This window comes from Solanum stenotomum, chromosome 1 (genome assembly GCF_019186545.1).
Source record: "Solanum stenotomum isolate F172 chromosome 1, ASM1918654v1, whole genome shotgun sequence".
NCBI classification, from domain to species: Eukaryota; Viridiplantae; Streptophyta; class Magnoliopsida; order Solanales; family Solanaceae; genus Solanum; species Solanum stenotomum.
In genome coordinates, this window is record NC_064282.1 from 75,704,170 (window position 1) to 75,723,158 (window position 18,989).

Genomic DNA, 18,989 nt, shown 5'->3' on the forward strand with positions numbered 1-18,989 from the left:
AAAGCCAGATTCCCAAGAACAATGAAAAGGTTTGCTTCAAGTTTCAGCCCTAAAATCGAAGGATTTCTTCATAGATTTCATCAACAGGTATGTGGGGTTTCACTATTGTGGTCCTTTCATCCACTAGGTCCCTAGAACTCAGTTAGTTCCTTGATTCTTAATATCATGTTTTGACCTAAGGTTTCTAACTCCTTGGATATTTACTATGATTTGGTTGTTATAATATCCTGATCGAAATAGCTTGTTCCTAGTATGAAACTCAGAACCCTAGTTGTATAACTTCTCTTAGTTGATGAATTATACTTGCTTGGTCAGTTAAACAGATAATCATGCTCCAGATTTCAAATGTTACATTATCCGTATATAAATGTTGCATTCACAGATTGCATGTCATTATCTTGAGCTATTCAATATTTCAGTTACACTGTCCCATATACATATTCAGTTGGGAGTAGATTTTGAACCGAGTTGGACTAGGGTTCAACTTACATTCATAGTTCCAGAACAACATGCCCGGTAATAGTATCAATCCCTTCTATTGGGGAACAGATTTAGTGATCATGCAAGTCATGCCTTTATACCCTTCAAAATGTATATTTGGTCCTCTCGATAGGACGTATACATCGGACTCCATGTTTAGGTAACGTGGTTTATGTCTGTTAATAATAGATCCCACAGTCAAACTAATACTGCATTTGACCAAGTTTCAAGTATATACTTCAGCATTCACTTCATCTTGTTATTTTCATGATTAGTACTTGTTCATTGCATTCAGCTTAGCTTTTCAGTTATGTTTCAGTATTTACATTCTTGATCAGTTATGCTTTTTCAGCTTATATATATTTTTTCAGCTTAGTATATATATCTTATGTGCTCAGTACATTCCAAGTACTAACACATACTCTTCGCTACATCATTTCATGAAGTAGGTTCAGGTACTAAGCATCCAGATCGCGCTTAGATCGATTCTCGGTCCACATTTCACCAGCTTCAATGGTGAGTCCTCATACTTTGAAGACAATAGACATGTTTTTCATTTTAGTCCTGTCATTCAGTTTTCAGTTTTGTTAGATTTAACTGGGGGCATGTCCCAGCAACTTAACATAGTTAGAGGCTTTTTCAGACATAGTAGTAGAATCAACTAGAATTGTTGAGTTTATCTTTCAGTTGTTATTAACCTCCTAGTATGGTTTGTAAATTCAAACTAGTTGGGGTTTCCCCATTTTCTAGTTATCTATTGTTTTAGCTTCCGCATAGTATATGTCTTATTTGGTTATTCTCATTATGCTGGATATATGCTAGAAACAGGGTTAGCTTGTGATCCTAGGTCATGTATTACGTCAAAGGGTAGTTTCGGGGCTTGAAAAACATGGTATCAGAGAATTAGGTTCAAGAGTCCTAGGATGTTTCAGAGTTGCACTAAGTAGAGCCTTTTTCATGGGTGTGAAGTGCACCACATCTATTAGAGGGAGGCTACAAAGTGTTTTAAGAAAAAACTTCATTTTCTTTGTTTTTCTTATCGTGCATGGGTATGATCAAACTTCTCTTTTCTAATCCATCGATATGCATTTTAAATCATGCCTCATAGTAGAGCAAACACATGAAATGCTAATGCATGCAATTCTAACGCAGTTCCTTTAGTCCTGAACCATGCGGTTACGAATGCAGAATTTCAGAATGTGATCCAGCTCTTAGCTCATAGTGTGGCCAACTAGAATAATCAGCAGGTCGCAGTTCGTACTAACACAAATGGTGGATCAGGTGTAACTAGGGTTTGAGACTTTGTTCGAATGAATTCGGTTGATTTTCTAGGGTCGAATGTTGGTGAAGACCCACATAAATTTATTGATGAGGTTAAGAAAATTCTTGGAGTAATGCAAGTGACTTGAACTTAGAGTGTTGAGTTGGCATCTTACCAATTTAAGGATGTGGCTCATATCTGGTTCATTCAATGGAAAGATAACAGGGTGTAGATGCAGCCATTGTGACTTGGGATCCTTTACTGGAGCTTTCCTAGAAAGGTTCTTCCCAAGGGAATTGAGTGAAGCTAAGGCACAAGAGTTTATGAACTTGAAGCAGGGTTCTATGTTAGTCCAAGAGTATGGGCTGAAGTTCACCCATCTCTCCAGGTATGCTCCACATATGGTTTATGATTCAAGGGAACAAATGAGTAAGTTCTTGTTTAGGGTATTCGATCTGGTGAAGACTGAGTGTGGGAATGCTATGCTTCTAGGGGATATGGATATCTCAAGACTAATGAATCATGCTCAACAGGTTGAGGGAGATAAGCTTAGGAAATTAGCTAAGGACAACAAAAAGGCCAGAACAGGAAACAATGAATACTCACAACAAAAGTTGGACGGAGGGAATCACTCATAGTTTTAGAAGAGGTCAACTGCCCCAACACCTTCATCAGCTAGTGCTACATCCCTTAGGTTTCGACATGATCATAAAGATAGGGCATCAAGCTCTAGGTCTCAGGGAAGTGCTTCAGGTAACAGGACCTTCCCAACTTGTCCAAAGTGTGGTAAGAATCATCCAGACGATTGTCATGCAGGCAAGGAAGGGTGCTTTGGGTGTGGTCAGTCCGGTCATATGTTGAAGCATTGTCTTTCTTTCAGGCAGGGGCAAAGCGGTAGCGACAATAGGTTCAGTCCACAACTCCAGCAGCACCAGTAGGTCACCCAACTCAGCAAGGTGTTTCATCTGGTACAGATGGAGGTCAGCGCCAGAATAGGTTGTATCCTCTCCAAGCTTGCCAGAAATAGGAAGATTCTCCTGATGTGGTCACTAGTATGTTACATGTCTTTCATTTAGATGTTTATGCACTGTTAGATCCATGGGATACATTGTCATTTGTATCTCCCTATATAGCAATAAACTTCGGTGTCCGTCCAGAAACTCTCTCAGAAATCTTCTCAGTCTCTACTCCAGTTGGTGACCCAGTTATAGCTAGACGGGTATACATAAATTTTCGTGTCACATTCTCTCAAAAAGTCACCTTTGCATATCTTGTAGAGTTAGAAATGGTAGATTTTATATCATTCTTGGCATAAATTGGTTACATTCATGTTATGCCTCAGTCGATTGTAGACCTAGAATCGTTCGGTTTTAGTTTCCAATTGAACCAGTCTTATAATGGAAGGGTAGTAGCTCAACGCCTGTAGGTCGATTCATCTCTTACATTAAGGCCATAAAAATGATTTCCAAAGGGTATATCTATCCTCTTATTCGGGTTAAGGATTCAAACTCCAAATCCCCAACTCGTGAGTCAGTCCTAGTAGTAAATGACTTTCAAGAAGTGTTCTCAGAAGATCTTCCCGAAATTTCTTCCAAAAGAAAAATCGACTTCGAAATACATCTGCTGCAAGATACCCAGCCCATTTCGATTCCTTCATACAGAATGGCTCTAGTCGAGCCTAATGAATTGAAAGAGCAGTTGAAAGACATTTTAGATAAGGGCTTCATAAGACATAGTATCTCTCCATGGGGTGCTTCAATATTGTTCGTGAAAAAGAAATATGGTTCTCTCAGAATGTGCATTGACTATCGGCAGTTGAACAAAGTCACAATCAAGAATTAGTATCCCATCCCTAGGATTGAAGACTTGTTCGACCAACTTCAGGATGCTAGTTGCTTTTCTAAGATAGACCTCTGATCTTGATATCATCATCTAAGAGTAAGATATAGTGACACTCCGAAGAGAACTCTAAGAACTCAGTATGCTCATTATGAACTTGTTGTTATGTCTTTTAGACTAACAAATGCTCTTGTAGCTTTCATGGACTTAATAAATAGGGTGTTCAAACAGTATTTGGACTTGTTCGTCATTGCCTTTACTAATGATATCCTCATTTATTCCCGGAGTGAGGAGGAGAATGCGACTTATCTTAGAGTAGTTCTGTAAACTCTCAAATATCGCCAGTTATTTGCTAAGTTCAGCAAATGTGAATTGTTGCTACAGTCTGTCGCTTTCTTCAATCATGTGGTATCCAGCGAAGGGATCTGAGTGGATTCACAGAAAATTAAGGGAGTACAGTACTGGCCCAGACCCATCTCTCCAACAGATATCAGAATTTTCTTAGGTTTGGCCTGTTATTATAGGAGGTTTGTTGAAGGAATTTTATCCATCGCTTCCCTATTGACCAAGTTGGCTTAGAAAAAGGTCAAGTTTTAGTAGTCAGATGAGTGTGAAAAAACCTTCTCAGAACAAAAGACTAGGTTTACTACAACTCCGATCTTGACTCTACGAGATGGTTCAAATGATTATGTGATTTATTGTGATACATCCAAGTTCGACCTAGGTGGTGTGTTGATGCACTGAGTTAAGGTCATAACTTACGCTTCTAGACAACTTAAGGTCTATGAGGAGAACTACCCGACTCATGACCTCGAGCTTGCAGCCGTATTATTTGCCCTAAAGATTTGGAGACACTACTTGTATGGTGTTCATGTTGATGTGTTCACAGATGATAAAAGACTCCAGTATGTGTTCACCCAAACAGAGTTGAATCTTCATTAACGGAGATGGCTTGAATTCCTCAAAGATTATGACATGAATGTTCTTTACCATTCTAGTAAGGCCAATGTAGTGGATGATGCTCTCAATAGACTGTATATAGGTAGTGTAGCACATGTTTATGAAGAAAGAAAAGAGCTAGCCAAATATGTTCACCGGCTTGCTGGCTTAGGAGTTTCTCTTTCGGACACATCAGATAGTGGGTTGATAGTTCAGAATCGATCAAAATCTTCATTGGTAGCAGAGGTTAAGGAAAAATAGGATGGTGTTCCTATATTACTTCAGCTGAAAGGTGCAATTCATTAGCATAAAGTTGAGGTTTTATCCCAAGGAGGCGATTGTGTACTTCGTTACCAAGGTCAATTATATGTTCCTAACGTGGGTGAGCTGAGGTAGCGAATCCTTACAGAAGCTCATAACTCTAGGTATTCCATTCATCTAGGTTCCACTAAGATGTACCTTGACCTACGGGAAGTCTTTTGGTGGAACTGCATGAAAAGTGACATAGCAGCTTTGTGGATAAGTGTCCTAATTGTCAACATGTTAAGGTAGAACATCAGAAACCAAGAGGTGTGAATCAGGAGATTAACATTCCTACATGGAAGTAGGAAGTGATAAATATGGACTTCATTACGGGTTTACCTCGTACTCACAGATTGCATGACTCTATTTGGTTGATAGTAGACAGAGTCACTAACTCCACTCACTTCTTGGATGTCAAGACTATAGATTCAGCGGAGGACTACGCCAAACCCTACATCCATGAGATAGTTAGTTTGCATGGGTTTCCCTTGTCTATCATCTCAGATAGAGGTCCTCAGTTTACCTCTTATTTTTGGAAATCATTTAAGAAAGGTCTTGGTACTGAGGTAAATCTCACTACAACATTTAATCCACATACAGATGGTCAGGCAGAACATACCATTTAGACCTTAGAGGACATGTTGAGATCTTGCGTGATCGATTTCAAAGGTAGTTGGGGTGAGCATCTACCTCTCATAGAGTTCGCCTATAACAATAGCTTTTATTCCAATATTCAGATGACCCCTTATGAGGCACTATATAGGCATAGATGTAGATATCTAATTGGTTAGTTCGAAGTAGGTGAAGCATCCTTGATTGGACCAGATTCGGTTCATGAGGCTATGGAAAAAGTTAAACTCATCAGAGATAGACTAAGGACAGCTCAGAGTCATCAGAAATCCTATGCATATTCTAGGAGAAGGAACTTATAGTTTGAAATCGAAGATTAGGTTTTCCTAAAGGTGTTATCTATGAAGGGGGTGAGGAGATTTGGAAAGAAAGGGAATCTCAGTCCTAGATATATAGGTCTTTACAGAATCTTGAAAATGGTTGGTAATGTGGTATATGAGTTAGACTTGCCATCAGAACTAGCAGCGGCTCATCCAGTCTATCACATTTCCTTGTTGAAGCAGTGTGTGGGTGATCCGGCATCAATAATACCATTACAGAGTATGGCTGTGAAGGATAGTCTCACTTATATAGAGGTGCCAATTGAGATCCTTGACTGTCAGGCTTTAGGTTAAGAAATAAAGAAGTAGCATCAGTGAAGGTTTTGTGGAGGAGTCAGTCCGTAGAGGGAGTTGCTTGGGAAGCAAAAGCATCCATGAAGGCCAAGTATCCTGATCTCTTTCCTTCCGATTCTGTTTCAGCTTGAGGTGATAGTTCCTCTCCAGTCTCTTAGTTTACTCTTGCGTAAATTCAGTCTCAGTATCTTTTTCCTTCAGTTGTTCTTGCATTTCAGCATATTTGCATGTTCTTAGAACTCGGTTCAGTTAGATATCAGTTACTAGTACTTAGTGGTAGGGATTACAACTTATTCCTTCCATGCTCAACTTCTTTAGACTTCATTGGAGTACAAATGTTCCTAATGGGGAGATATTGTAACAACTCAGACTCGAGACAATATAAAATGCAGCTTTCAAGAATCCGGTGTCAAAACCAACGGAAACCATCCCCGAACCGTAGGTAGAACCATGGACCATAGGTGGGGTCTCATAGTTTAGTCCCAAACCTAGGGGAATTTTAGAATCTAAGATGAGACCTACGGTCGTGGTCAATGGTCCGTCGATGCAGCCATGGACCGTAGGTGGGGTCCGTCGTTGGGGTCCAAATTTTGATGGTCTTTAATCCTACCCACGGTGAACCAGTACGGTCCATGGTTGGATCAACAAAGCATAAGTCAGACCGTAGGTGAGGGTCAATATCAAATTAGAGGAAAGATATTAATGAGTAAAAACATAGTAAATAAAAGGGGGTGACACAAAAGTGTCAAATATCAATTTGGGGGTTTTGTCACAAGTAGTAAAAATAAACAAAATTAACAAGAAAATCAAGTATGGGGAAATGTTCTTCGGGTGTGACCGCAATACAAGTTGAGATAAATAGTTGGGTAGATGATTTTGAAAGGAAATTTGTAAGATAATAGTGACTAGGCTAAGCTTTAAATGGAAATAAGTTCCCTCTCGGGCAACTTACCCAGTTTCAAATGCATTCCTCTCGGACACCCATTTGCCGTATGAAGACTAGCCTACGCCTTACCCCACTCACTCTCTCGCGCTAAGTGTTAGGATATGGGACTAGGGCTCCCCATCTCGGGCTGAACCTCATGTCGACCCACTCCTTAGACCATTAGTCTAGTGGTCTAGGTTTCGTGACCTCCCTCTCTGGCAAGCCGAAAACACATGGATGGCTTTGTATTTGCAACTACAAACCCTTTAGATTAAACCACAACCACTAGGTAAAATCACCATTAAACTACATCTAACCTATCAGCAAGCAAGACCTAATAATAATATCAACACATATTTGCTAAATCACACCCCAAGAATGGGGTTTTTAGCCACACATCAAGAAATAACAAAATACACCTAAAATAATAGTAAAATCAAATGGGCATAAGAAATTAAACCTTGATTTAAGTGAAGGAAGAAGAATGGAGAAGACCCACTTCCATCTTGAAGAAGATGAAATCCTTGTTTCTTCAAGTCTCCCAAAAATCCTCTCTTAACTTGAGAGAAAACTATCCAAAAAGTACTATTCTATTATGGAAATTAAAATAAAGTTTGACTCCCTAAAATTAATAATAATTCGATATGTATAGGCTTCAGAAAATAACGCTGGCGGATCTTTCGGCGAAGTTAGTCGATGCTACCAAATGACTCGGTGACTCACCCCTCTTCTGACCGTTTCATGCTCGCCTTCATCATCTTCACGTTCTAGACCATTGGGTGGTATAGTACTGTGTCGTGGAACTATTCATCGCCTTTTTCATCCTCTTCTTTCAGGGCTTTGCATACTGGAACAAAGGGTGGAGACTGTCCTTTCGGCGAATCACCAAAGGTTCTTGGCGATGCTCATGCTTCAGCTTCTTCGTTCTTTTTAGCCTTTTTATTCCTTTTTGTCCCTAAGTGTCCATGCTTCCACTAAAACTTCAAATACCTAAAACTTAAAAGTTTTCATCAGATATTGAGACAAAATAAGCATTCGAGGACATTATTTCTATCAAAATAAATCCTTAAATGAGTCCAATTTGTGGACTCATAGTGACTTTCTGTGAGACTGTGACAGGGCAATTTATGTATACTCGTGTAGCTATAATTGGGTCACCGACTGAAGTAGAGACTGAGAAGGGTTCAGAGAGAGTTTCTGGATTAACATCAAATTTTTCTACTATTTATGGAGTTACAAAGGAAAGAGTAGCCCCTGGATCTAACAAAGCATAAACATCTTAGTTAAAAACCCATAACGTACCTGTGACTACATCAGGAGAATCTTCTTGATCCTGACGAACCAGTAGAGAAGACCACATGTTTTGGTGTTGTCCTCCACTTGTACCAGATGAGTTACCCTGCTGAGCCGGGCGACCTGTTGGTGCTGCTGAAGTTGTGGACTGTGCTCTACTACGATCCTGTTTAGTAGAAGGACAATCTCTCAACATATNCCTGAAACTTAAAAGTTTTCATCAGATATTGAGACAAAATAAGCATTCAAGGACATTATTTCAATCAAAATAAATCCTTAAATGAGTCCAATTTGTGGACTCATCAGTGACTTTCTGTGATACTGTGACAGGGCAATTTATGTATACTCGTGTAGCTATAATTGGGTCACCGACTAAAGTAGAGACTGAGAAGGGTTCAGAGAGAGTTTCTGGACCAACATCAAATTTTTCTACTATTTATGGAGTTACAAAGGAAAGAGTAGCCCCTGGATCTAACAAAGCATAAACATCTTAGTTAAAAACCCATAACGTACCTGTGACTACATCAGGAGAATCTTCTTGATCCTGACGAACCAGTAGAGAAGACCACATGTTTTGGTGTTGTCCTCCACTTGTACCAGATGAGTTACCCTGCTGAGTCGGGCGACCTGTTGGTGCTGCTGAAGTTGTGGACTGTGCTCTACTACGATCCTGTTTAGTAGAAGGACAATCTCTCAACATATGACCAGACTGACCACACCCAAAACATCTTTCCTTTCCTACAAGACACTTGCCCGGATGGTTCTTACCACACTTTGGACAAGTTGGGTAGGTTCTGGTGCATAAAATACTACCTTGAGATTTAGAGCCTGATGCCCTACCTTTCTGATCCTGTCAGAATTTGGAGGATGGAACACTAGCTGATGAAGGTGCTGGAGCTGAAGACTTTTGTTGAAACTGCGAGTGATTTCCACTACCCGATTTCTATTGAGAATAATCATCGCTGCCTGTTCTAGCCTTCATATTATCCTTAGCATGTTCTCTAAGCTTATCACCCTCAACATGTTGAGCATGAGTCATGAGCCTAGAGATTTTCATATTTTCCAGCAACATAGCATTCCTACACTTGTGTTTCACTAAGTCGGATACCCCATATAGAAACTTGTACATTTGATCCCTGGAATCGGCAACCATGTAAGGAGCATACCTGGAGAGTTTGGTGAACTTGAGTAGATACTCTTGGATTGTCATGTTAAGTTTCCTCAAACTCATGAACTCCTGAGCTTTAGCATCCCTCAACTCTCTTGGGAAGAACCTGACTAGAAAAGTCTCACTAAAGCATTCCCAAGCGATAAGAGCTGCAAATGTACCTATGTTCTCTTTCCATTGAGTATACCAGATATGAGCTACATCCTTAAGCTGATAAGATGCCAACTCTACCTTATCATTTACTACCAGTCACTTGCATCACTCCAAAGATCTTTTTGACTTCATTCATGAAATTTTGGGGATCCTCACCAATCTGCGATCCTAAGAACTCTGGCAGATTCATCCCAACAAAATTGTGAACACTGGCTGCCACTAATCCACCATTAGCATTTACAGGAACTGGAACCTGCTGATTGTTCTAGCTAGTCACACTCTGAGCCAAAAGATGAATGGCATTCTGAAACTCTACATTTGAAACTTCCTGATCTGGAATTGGAGGAGCTGCATTAGCATTTCGGGCATTCACATTCCTTCTGTAAGTTCTATGAGGAGGCATGATCTAAAAGCGCATAACGTCGAGTTAAAAAAGAGGAATTCGATCATACTTTGCGCACGATAAGAGTAACAAGAAACGAAAGTTTTCCTAAAACACTTTGTAGCCTCCTTCTCATTAGATGCGGTGCACTTCACACCCATGAAAGGACTCTACTTAGCGTGGATTTTCACACATCCTAGAACACTTAAACCTAGTGCTCTGATACCATGTTTGTCACGCTGCGAAGCTACCCCCAGGATACGGACACAGGACCTAGGATCATGAGTGACCCCAAGCTAACCGTGCTGGCATATCATAAGCATACTAAATAAACTGAAGTAAAAAAATTCTGTGCAGAAGCTAAATCATAAGGTATACTAAAATTATGGGGAATACCCATAATCTATCTGAATATATAAAAACTGAGAGGTTAACAAAAATTGAAAAGTGAAACTCAAATGTTAAAGTTGAAACTAACTATGTCTAAAAATAGCCTCTAACTCACTAGAAGTGTTGGGACATGCCCCTGCTAAATCTAGCAAAATTGAAACTAAGACTAAAAGCAAAGGAAACATGTATTTCGTCCTCGGAGAATACTACAACATTTCTGGCCTAAGGCTATACTAATTCTAGGTCACACTTCTAAGATGTTGCCAAAAAGGCCTTTGAAAACGCTTTTAAAGTGTAGCCTTTATCTAGAGTTTTTAGCTACAAAATATTAGGCTACACTTTCAAAGTGTGTTCTTTTGTAGCAAAGATTACATTATATAAGTGTTGCCAAATAAAAAAATAATTGGCAACACTTAATTATGCATATGACTATAGTTACAAATGTTCTATTTTTATAATTTCAAACAGAACACTTTACAAATGTATGTGTTCTAAAGGATTCTCAAAAATATTTACCCTAATATATTCAGTCCATTTTGTGCGCCTTCAGTGAAAATTTCCCCTCTTTTACTTAGCAGCCGACGTTTCTATTGACAAGCTAATCCAATGGATTCCATTACAACTTTAAGCAGATTGGTCAGTCAAGTTTCAAAATCAACAACAAATCTCTAATTTTCCATCACTGCCATCTTGGTTCAGTTTGAAGAAGTATTTTGAAGGTTTGTTTCTTCATGCCCAAAAGTAAAAGCATAAGCAACCAGACATGAAGTTAACGAGCAATTTCTGGTAGCAACTTACAAATCAAGTTCTATGTCTTTTAAAATTCAACCGCAAACAAGCTAATCTACTGTTTAGTATTTGGTTAACTTAGTTCATTCCAACAAACTTTGTTGTGGCTTGATTATCTTTCTCTACCCTTTATTTTACTATTTAATTGAACATGCAATATTTTGTTCGATAATTTCTCCTTTGTTGTTTAGATCAATTTTTGGATTGAATATTTTTTGAATATCAACACGACTTAAAACAACCTGCACTAGGCAAGTAGATCTTTGTATGAATAAACATGAGTTACTCCATAAGAGAATGAAAGATGGCGATATTAAAGATTTACTAATGGATGATGAAATTGTTGAAGTTGATGAATCTTTGGCTAATAATCAGCATAAGCAAGATGATATTAGGAATGAAGTAACTAGAAAATGATCTAAGGATACTCTACCAAGGCATTGATGGGGACAGTGGAAAAGCCTCGATGTTCTTATCCAGCAGTTGAAAATCCTTTCTAATGTGATGGGGAAACTAAATTATAAGAAAATGCTACTATCGAGAATTATTCCACAATTCTGAAGATGTCATTCTTCCTCCTGAACTTTCAAATCTATTAGAAAACCATGAAAAATGATTTCTTTGCTAAAATTTTGGGTAAATTTATTTATTATAATACCTTTTGCATAGAAGTCCTACGACCACTAGTATGGACAAAAAGACAATGCACTCCTACATACTAATTTTCGACCCTATTTCAGAGAGATTCTTAGTTATAGGGAAGGGCTTGTATTCATTCTAAAAAACATTAACTATGCAAATGGTTTAGTATAAGCTTGTTAGTAGTTTCACTATCTCTATTCCTAGTTCTTTTGTTAAGCACTTCTTCACCTATTATACATATTTGAGAGATAGTTTACAGCAATAGATGTTGATAATTTATTATTCAAACTCATATGCTCATACTTTAAATTTTGTTTTAGCTACAAGTAAGTAATTCTTGGAATATGTTTTTTAATGTTAAATAGAATATAAATTTTTAGTTTTCTCTGTAATAGTCATCAGATCTCCATGCTAGCATGTTTTAGGGGAAAATACTATATCATAGTTTTAAATTACCTTTACCTCACCTCAAATCCTTCATATGAGAGTAACTTCAAACATACAAAATGGCATGTCGATCATGTTATATGGTAACTAGTGAATGACATTAGCATGCCCAAAGTCATCTCATTATATATGATTTAGGTTGCTTTATATCCGTGGAAGTCTTTTTCCCATCATAAACTGTAGATGATGATTTGAAAAAGGAACTACACGTAAGAACTTACGAGGCAATATTTACTTACCTTTAGGTTGCCTTTAACTGCCTTTACGTACTACGACTTGTCAAAAAGTATTAAAATATTTATCACAAGTCCTTTCACTTGCATAAGAAGTTCTATAACTACTGAATAAATCTAAGTGATTCCAAATTCTAGTAGTTCTATTGGTTCTTTGTCAGGTAGCCACCATTTTAAAGGCATGATACACTATTCCTAGAGTTTGGAATATTGGGCTTCGCTATTCGTTGACATTGAGTTCCTGGTGTTAGGGTTATCTGAGAAGAAACATTCGTAGACTTGTATTACTCATGCAGGAGAGCAGTTAAAGGAAGTAGAGAGTGAATCTTAGAATAGAACATCAATAACAATGGCTTAAATATAGGTACTGATAAAACCTCTCTATGATTTTTTTTAATAAATAAGCCATCTTACCTATTGCTAAAAGTATACCAACAAAATTGTAGCATGTATTTGATATTTATCCTATGATTTTTATTCAGGTTTATTTTTTGAGGGTCATCTTATTGTTGACCCTGAGCAACCTGTTTGTCTCAAGAAGTCTAATCTTCTCACTGCTGCTGCAACACTTCTTCCTGATGAATCTTCTCAAGATGATCCAGCAATGTTCGCAATACTTAGGGTTCTCTCAATGTACTTGAGCAACTGGTTGCTAGAGTAGATTATATAATATCAAAGGTATCTCCAGTTTTAATCTACTACTCATATTAAACACAACTGTAGCTTGTGTTTTTTGTTCTGTTGAGCAGCAATATGTCAAAGATGTGTCATTTGGAGTTGCCTAACCTACAAATTTATTGCATTCTCACATGACCTTCAGCCTAAAAAAATGAGTTAAACAATGAACATTATTCACTCTTGTTTAATTTCTCATTTGCTAACCTTTTGTTCAATACATACATAGCTATCTGGGAAACTGTTTTTGAATGGAAAATTTTATTCAACACTAGACTATGTTTTACCATGGAGGTATGCTTTTCTTTATTCAACTAAAAAAGAAAACTTCTTATAGGGTAATTAGATGCATTCTTACTTAAGGCAATACAAGTTTCCTTGAACTAAAGACGGTTCTAATTTGTTCTATTTAAGATGTTGGGCGATGGTGTTGCTGCCTGGGAGCACCACCTTCCAGTAAACAAGTCATGGAAAACCTCCTAGTTACTATTGTCATAGATGATTTCTTGACGAAGCTTGGTACATATGTGGAGTTTCCAATTTGTAAAGAGGTGTTAGTTGTATATTGCAAGATGCAAGAGGTTCCCAGCAAGCATGTGTTTCACCTTCCTTGCCGATTTAGCTTATTATTGGCCACAGTATACTGCTATTACCTCACCTGCCAACCATGATGTTATGCTCTTTACTATTTCAAAATGCACTGGCCATGTTGGTTCCAGAATTGGGTAACTTTTTCAAATATTAATTACAAGTGAGATCACAATTACAAAACTAGAAAATATTTCAATTTATCACTTATTATAATTTTATTTGCATGTAGTTGGGCACTTGTTAAGGACAAAGAGGTGGCAAGGAAGATGACAAAGTTCATGGAGATTTGTATAATTGGTGTATCAAAAGAAGCTCAACTTAGAGCTGCTAAGATTCTTGAAGAGGTCTCTAATAGCTGTTTGGATTTCACATTGGAAAATTTATTTGAATATAGTCAGTCTCTTATGACTGACAAATGGCAGAGGTTAAGACAAGTTGTTATGGACAATGACCTTTTTGTCCTCTAAAATTACCCTCCTAAGTATTGCCTCTTCACAAAAGACTTGTGTGAATCACATCCTGGTAATCACAAAAATATTACAATGTAACATTTTCTTTTTAGTTTATTTTAAAAATAATGCAACCTCATATACTTGAAATTTCTTTACTTTTTCAACTATATTATTGATATATATATATATATGAAAAAGTTTTTTTTCTTTTGAATTTAAAATTCATATTTTTTTTTAGTTAGTTGCATGGCTAATTTGCAAAGGAGGTGAAGAGGAGGATTGTGGAAAGCTTCTTAAAGAACACAAGATTCTTACAAGGAGTGGAAGAAGATTTGGATGTGATTCAAGAAATGTTAGGAAAAGTATGCTAAGTAGAGATGAAGACTTCAACATTTTTCTGCAGAGGCTTATGGTTATTCAAGGATCTAAAAATATAAAATAAGATATTTATGCATAAAATATTACTTAGAGACATTACATTGTCATTTTCTTTTTGCAGCAATGAAACTTTGATTTTGGATGTCTTGAAGATTAGAATAATTTGTTTTGATTTTTATGATAGTAGATGAGAAATGTTGAATCTTCAATTAACTTAAGTGTGTGTTGAAGTATGTTATATTTGAATTATTTGTAGAATTCTATTACTGTCAAATATGAGGTAACAATACGTACTCAACATAATATATTGATAATTAAGTAATGTAACTAATTAAAGATTACATGTATTTAATCAAATATCGTAAGAATCAAAGTTAAAATTAATTTATATATCGAAGAAAAGGAAAACCAAAAGCCATTGGTGTGAACTAATGAAAGAGAGATAGAAACCCCACTCTTTCATAACAACAGTACAAACAATGCTTTTATAGATATCTACAGATATTTCTAGACTAATACCTTAGAAATGATTTCACACACAATATGACCTTAATAACCAAAAAAACTAAAGGCATGCATAGATAGGCTAAGGTGTAACAACGTGAATAAGGTTAACACATAAGACTATAGTTAATACTCATATCAATAGATAATCAAGTTACACAACACAATAAATCTATCCAATGCAATGCAATAAGATGATGAAATGATGTGGTTGAATAAAGGTCGTCGCACAACCTATTGTATACACCTTGCCAAGCTTTAACTCCCAGAAAAAGACCCATGGGGAGACTCTCAGTCCATATAACAATCTCAAAATATCAATATCTGATTAACTTGTCACCTAGCTCGTGGTCAATGATAAATGTAAAGTGTCTCATTTTCTTTCTAAAATAAATAGTTTTTCTCCACATTCTCATATTTCCATGAACAATGCTATGTCAAATGAGGATGAATACATCACAACACGTACAACAGAAATGCATAATGAATTAATCAAGGATTTGAATCTCTAACCAAATTCTTGGAATTAAGAACGTTGATCAAAGCCAACTATACTAATAATTATCAACTCAAAAGGGTTAAAATCACCAAAACACATCTGATCGCACCGGAGACGACACCAACCATTCCCACAACACAAACTAAGCATGATAACGCTATGGGGAAGGGAAAATTGGTCATTTCCTAATTAAAACATAAGAAATAGGACATTACATGAGCCTATAGCCATTTTGGATAGGCAGGTCCAAATGATTAGGAACAAAAAAAATTGATTTAGTGAAGGTGCAGTGGAAGCACTATTTAGTTTGTGAGGCGACTTGCTAAACAAAGTCCGATATGCATGCTAGATATCCTTAAATTTCTGCTGCTCCAAGTACTTTCTTTTACTTTATGATCGAGGACGAATATTGTTTTTAGTTGTGGATAATGTAATAACCCGGTTGGTCATTTTTAGAAATTTTTGTAAAATTATAATTTTATCCCTCTCGATATCAACCCCAAGTCTTTTCTGATTGAGTTTTGAAAGTTCGTTTCAAACTTTGAGTGAAAGTTGTGAATATTATATGTTTTTTGGGTTTTTAAAGGGAAAATTGATTAAAGTGATTTTTAGTGTATTTTGGAGTTTTGAGTGTTTGAATGAAATTTCGACAATTCCTTCAAACTCGAAATATTGAAATTGGTCTAAGAGACATGTGGGTTTCATATTCAGTCTATTTAAGGATTGAAGGTTGGAAATTTGTGAAATTTTAACCTTCGAATTGACTCTGGTCAACACTCGGGGTTCGGATATTCGGATCATAATTGTGAGAGTTCCATTGGATTCAAGGGATGATTTTAGGCCTACATGAGGTCTTGGTTCAATTTTCAGAGGTTCCGAGCTTGATTTAACCTTTACAGACGTTATGTTCTATTTCTTGAGACTCTCACGAGTTTTAGGTCAAGGATACTTCAAATTCATGTTTCGATGGTTCCATTATGTTTGGAATGCCGAGTTTAATGGTATTGCATATGTGATTTGTATGTATGGGGTTCTGAGCGATTACCAAGGGTCCTTTTGGTGTTTTTGAGTTGGATGAATTTTGCTAGTGTCTTATATGCCCCACTTTCACGAAGGGTCATCACTTTCAGAACCTTCGTGATAGAGAGAGTTGGTTCGCATCCACGAAGGGGCAGGTATTTTGACCAACACATTTGTGATGGCATGTTTGTGATCGCGACCTTCGTATTAACGAAGAATGATTCGCGAAAGAGAAGTCCATGTTTTTTGGGGTTCACTCTTGCGAACCAGAGGTGGCTTTTGCGATATTACATACCTTTTTTGGCCAGTCAATTCGGGGATTTACCCCCATTTTGAATTTCGGAGAACCCCTTGAGGCAATTTTGAAGTTATTTCTTGTGCTAAATCATTAGGGTAAGCCTTTATGACCCTAAAAATTCAATTCCCTTGTATCATTTATAAATTTTAAGATCAAAACTTGGTCTTTTGATTGACAAATAACAATGTTTTAGAAGAACTTGAGTTCTAAAATGAAATGGTGATTGTGAACTTCTTTTAATTCCTTTTTCGAAATAGTTTTCACCAATGAGTTTCAAATTCATTGGGTTTTCAAGTAAATATTATTTGATTCAAACCTTAATTTTGGAATTGGGGTTTTGAGTTGCTTTGACCCATTTTTTAAACTGTATTATTTGGGTGTTGTTATTTTTAAAATCTTATTGTGATTACTTTATTGAACTATATTGTGTGGTATTGTACATTATTTAGAAGGGGAAGACTGAAGTCTTGGATTGACTTTTGATTGAATTGAGGCAAGTGATCTTCTAAGCCCTATAAAACTTGTAGAATCTTGTATTTCCGTTCATTATGTATTTATTGATGAAGAACCTTGGTTGCATTGTTGTGGACTTGAGTTACTTGATTTGTTGTCTCTTTCTCTTGGCGTAAAATTATTCATTTGCATCTATTTTTGTGCACCGTAATAAACATGTGATAATTATACCAAAGGAAAATGGTTCTGACAAGTGATATTATGTAAAGACAAAGAAAAATGGTTTCGACTAGTGATATTTACTGAAGGAAACTGGCTCTGGCAAGTGATATTGTGCTTAAGTAAAATGGTTTGCTGCATACTTGTTGGTTGTTGAACTTTAAATTTTAAACTGTTAATGTTAAGCTTTGTGAATTATGTATTGTAAAACTGTTAGGTTTGACAAATTTCTATGTAGGTTGTAGTTTCTGGAGGTTCGGTTGGGATGAAAGGAGTACCCGTATTCTAGCCTAGTTTTGGTTTGTTTAGTAGGTTACTTGCTGAATACCGTGTTGTTTTGTACTCAGTCCTTGCTTTTGCACTTGTGTAGGCTCCTAGCCTAGATTCATGTGATTGCTCTTTTTCTATTTTTGAGGGTTTCGAAAGATTTGAGAGGCAACTGCTTGTCATCCCAACAGATCCTCTTGTTCTTTATTTTGTGCATTATTCTATGATAGAGACAAAATCATTGAGACTTGTATTTCCAGGGTTTGGGGTTATATTAGAATGACTAAGTTTTTCACTCTTATGTTGTTCTTAATTTACATTCTACATTTCTTTCATGTTGTTGAATTTGAGGTCGACTTCTCTTGGTAGGAATAGATTTGTGTCATCACACCAATTTTGGATCATGAAATTTATGGTCTCTATTATTGGAACATGAAAATGAGGATTATCCTTAACTAAAAGGTCTTCATCCTCTTTATTTCCTTCCATGTTGAATAGACATATGGCCTTGAGCCATATTGAACCTGAAAGACAAACATCAAACATTAGAATGAAAATATATATAAAAAATTCTTAGTTAAAATCTTGCTTTATTGCTCATTGATTTACACAAAGTTATAAATTAGATTTGACAAAAATATATAAGAACGAAGCCCCAGATTCTAAGGGTGTGTTCTATATATGAAGGAAAATGTTTTCCTAGAAAATAAGTAGATTTTTTACCATAAATTTGATCTTGTGTGCGGTTGATACGCGAAAATATTCTCCTAAAATTATTTATACATAATCTATACAAATAGTACTATGAGAGATGGGATGGAGTACTTTATACGGGTAGGGTAAAAATGAGGTACGTTGGAGCTTGGAGAGTGAGGGAGACAATCAATATGGAATGCCACTTGTAAAACTTTTTTTTTCCTACTTACATTGCGGTAGTAATTTCCTCATCATTTTGGAACTTAATTTCATAGAGAAAATATTTTCCTATGAAAATGCCATTGACAACATGAAGTTTCTTTTGCAAATAATATTCTACAAAAGAATTGTAGTTGTCACGCCCCGAGCCTACACCCTGGACATAGCCAGCACTGAGAACCATTGATGGCCCTAAGCGAACCCTTAGTCTAGCTTAACTCTCAGTGGAA

The 18,989-nt window shown here is 36.7% G+C and overlaps 1 pseudogene; it reads left to right on the plus strand.

The window, feature by feature from the left end:
• Positions 1 to 13,757: 13,757 nt before the first annotated feature.
• LOC125856777 (tryptophan aminotransferase-related protein 1-like) lies at positions 13,758 to 14,648 on the plus strand (annotated as a pseudogene).
• Positions 14,649 to 18,989: the final 4,341 nt, after the last annotated feature.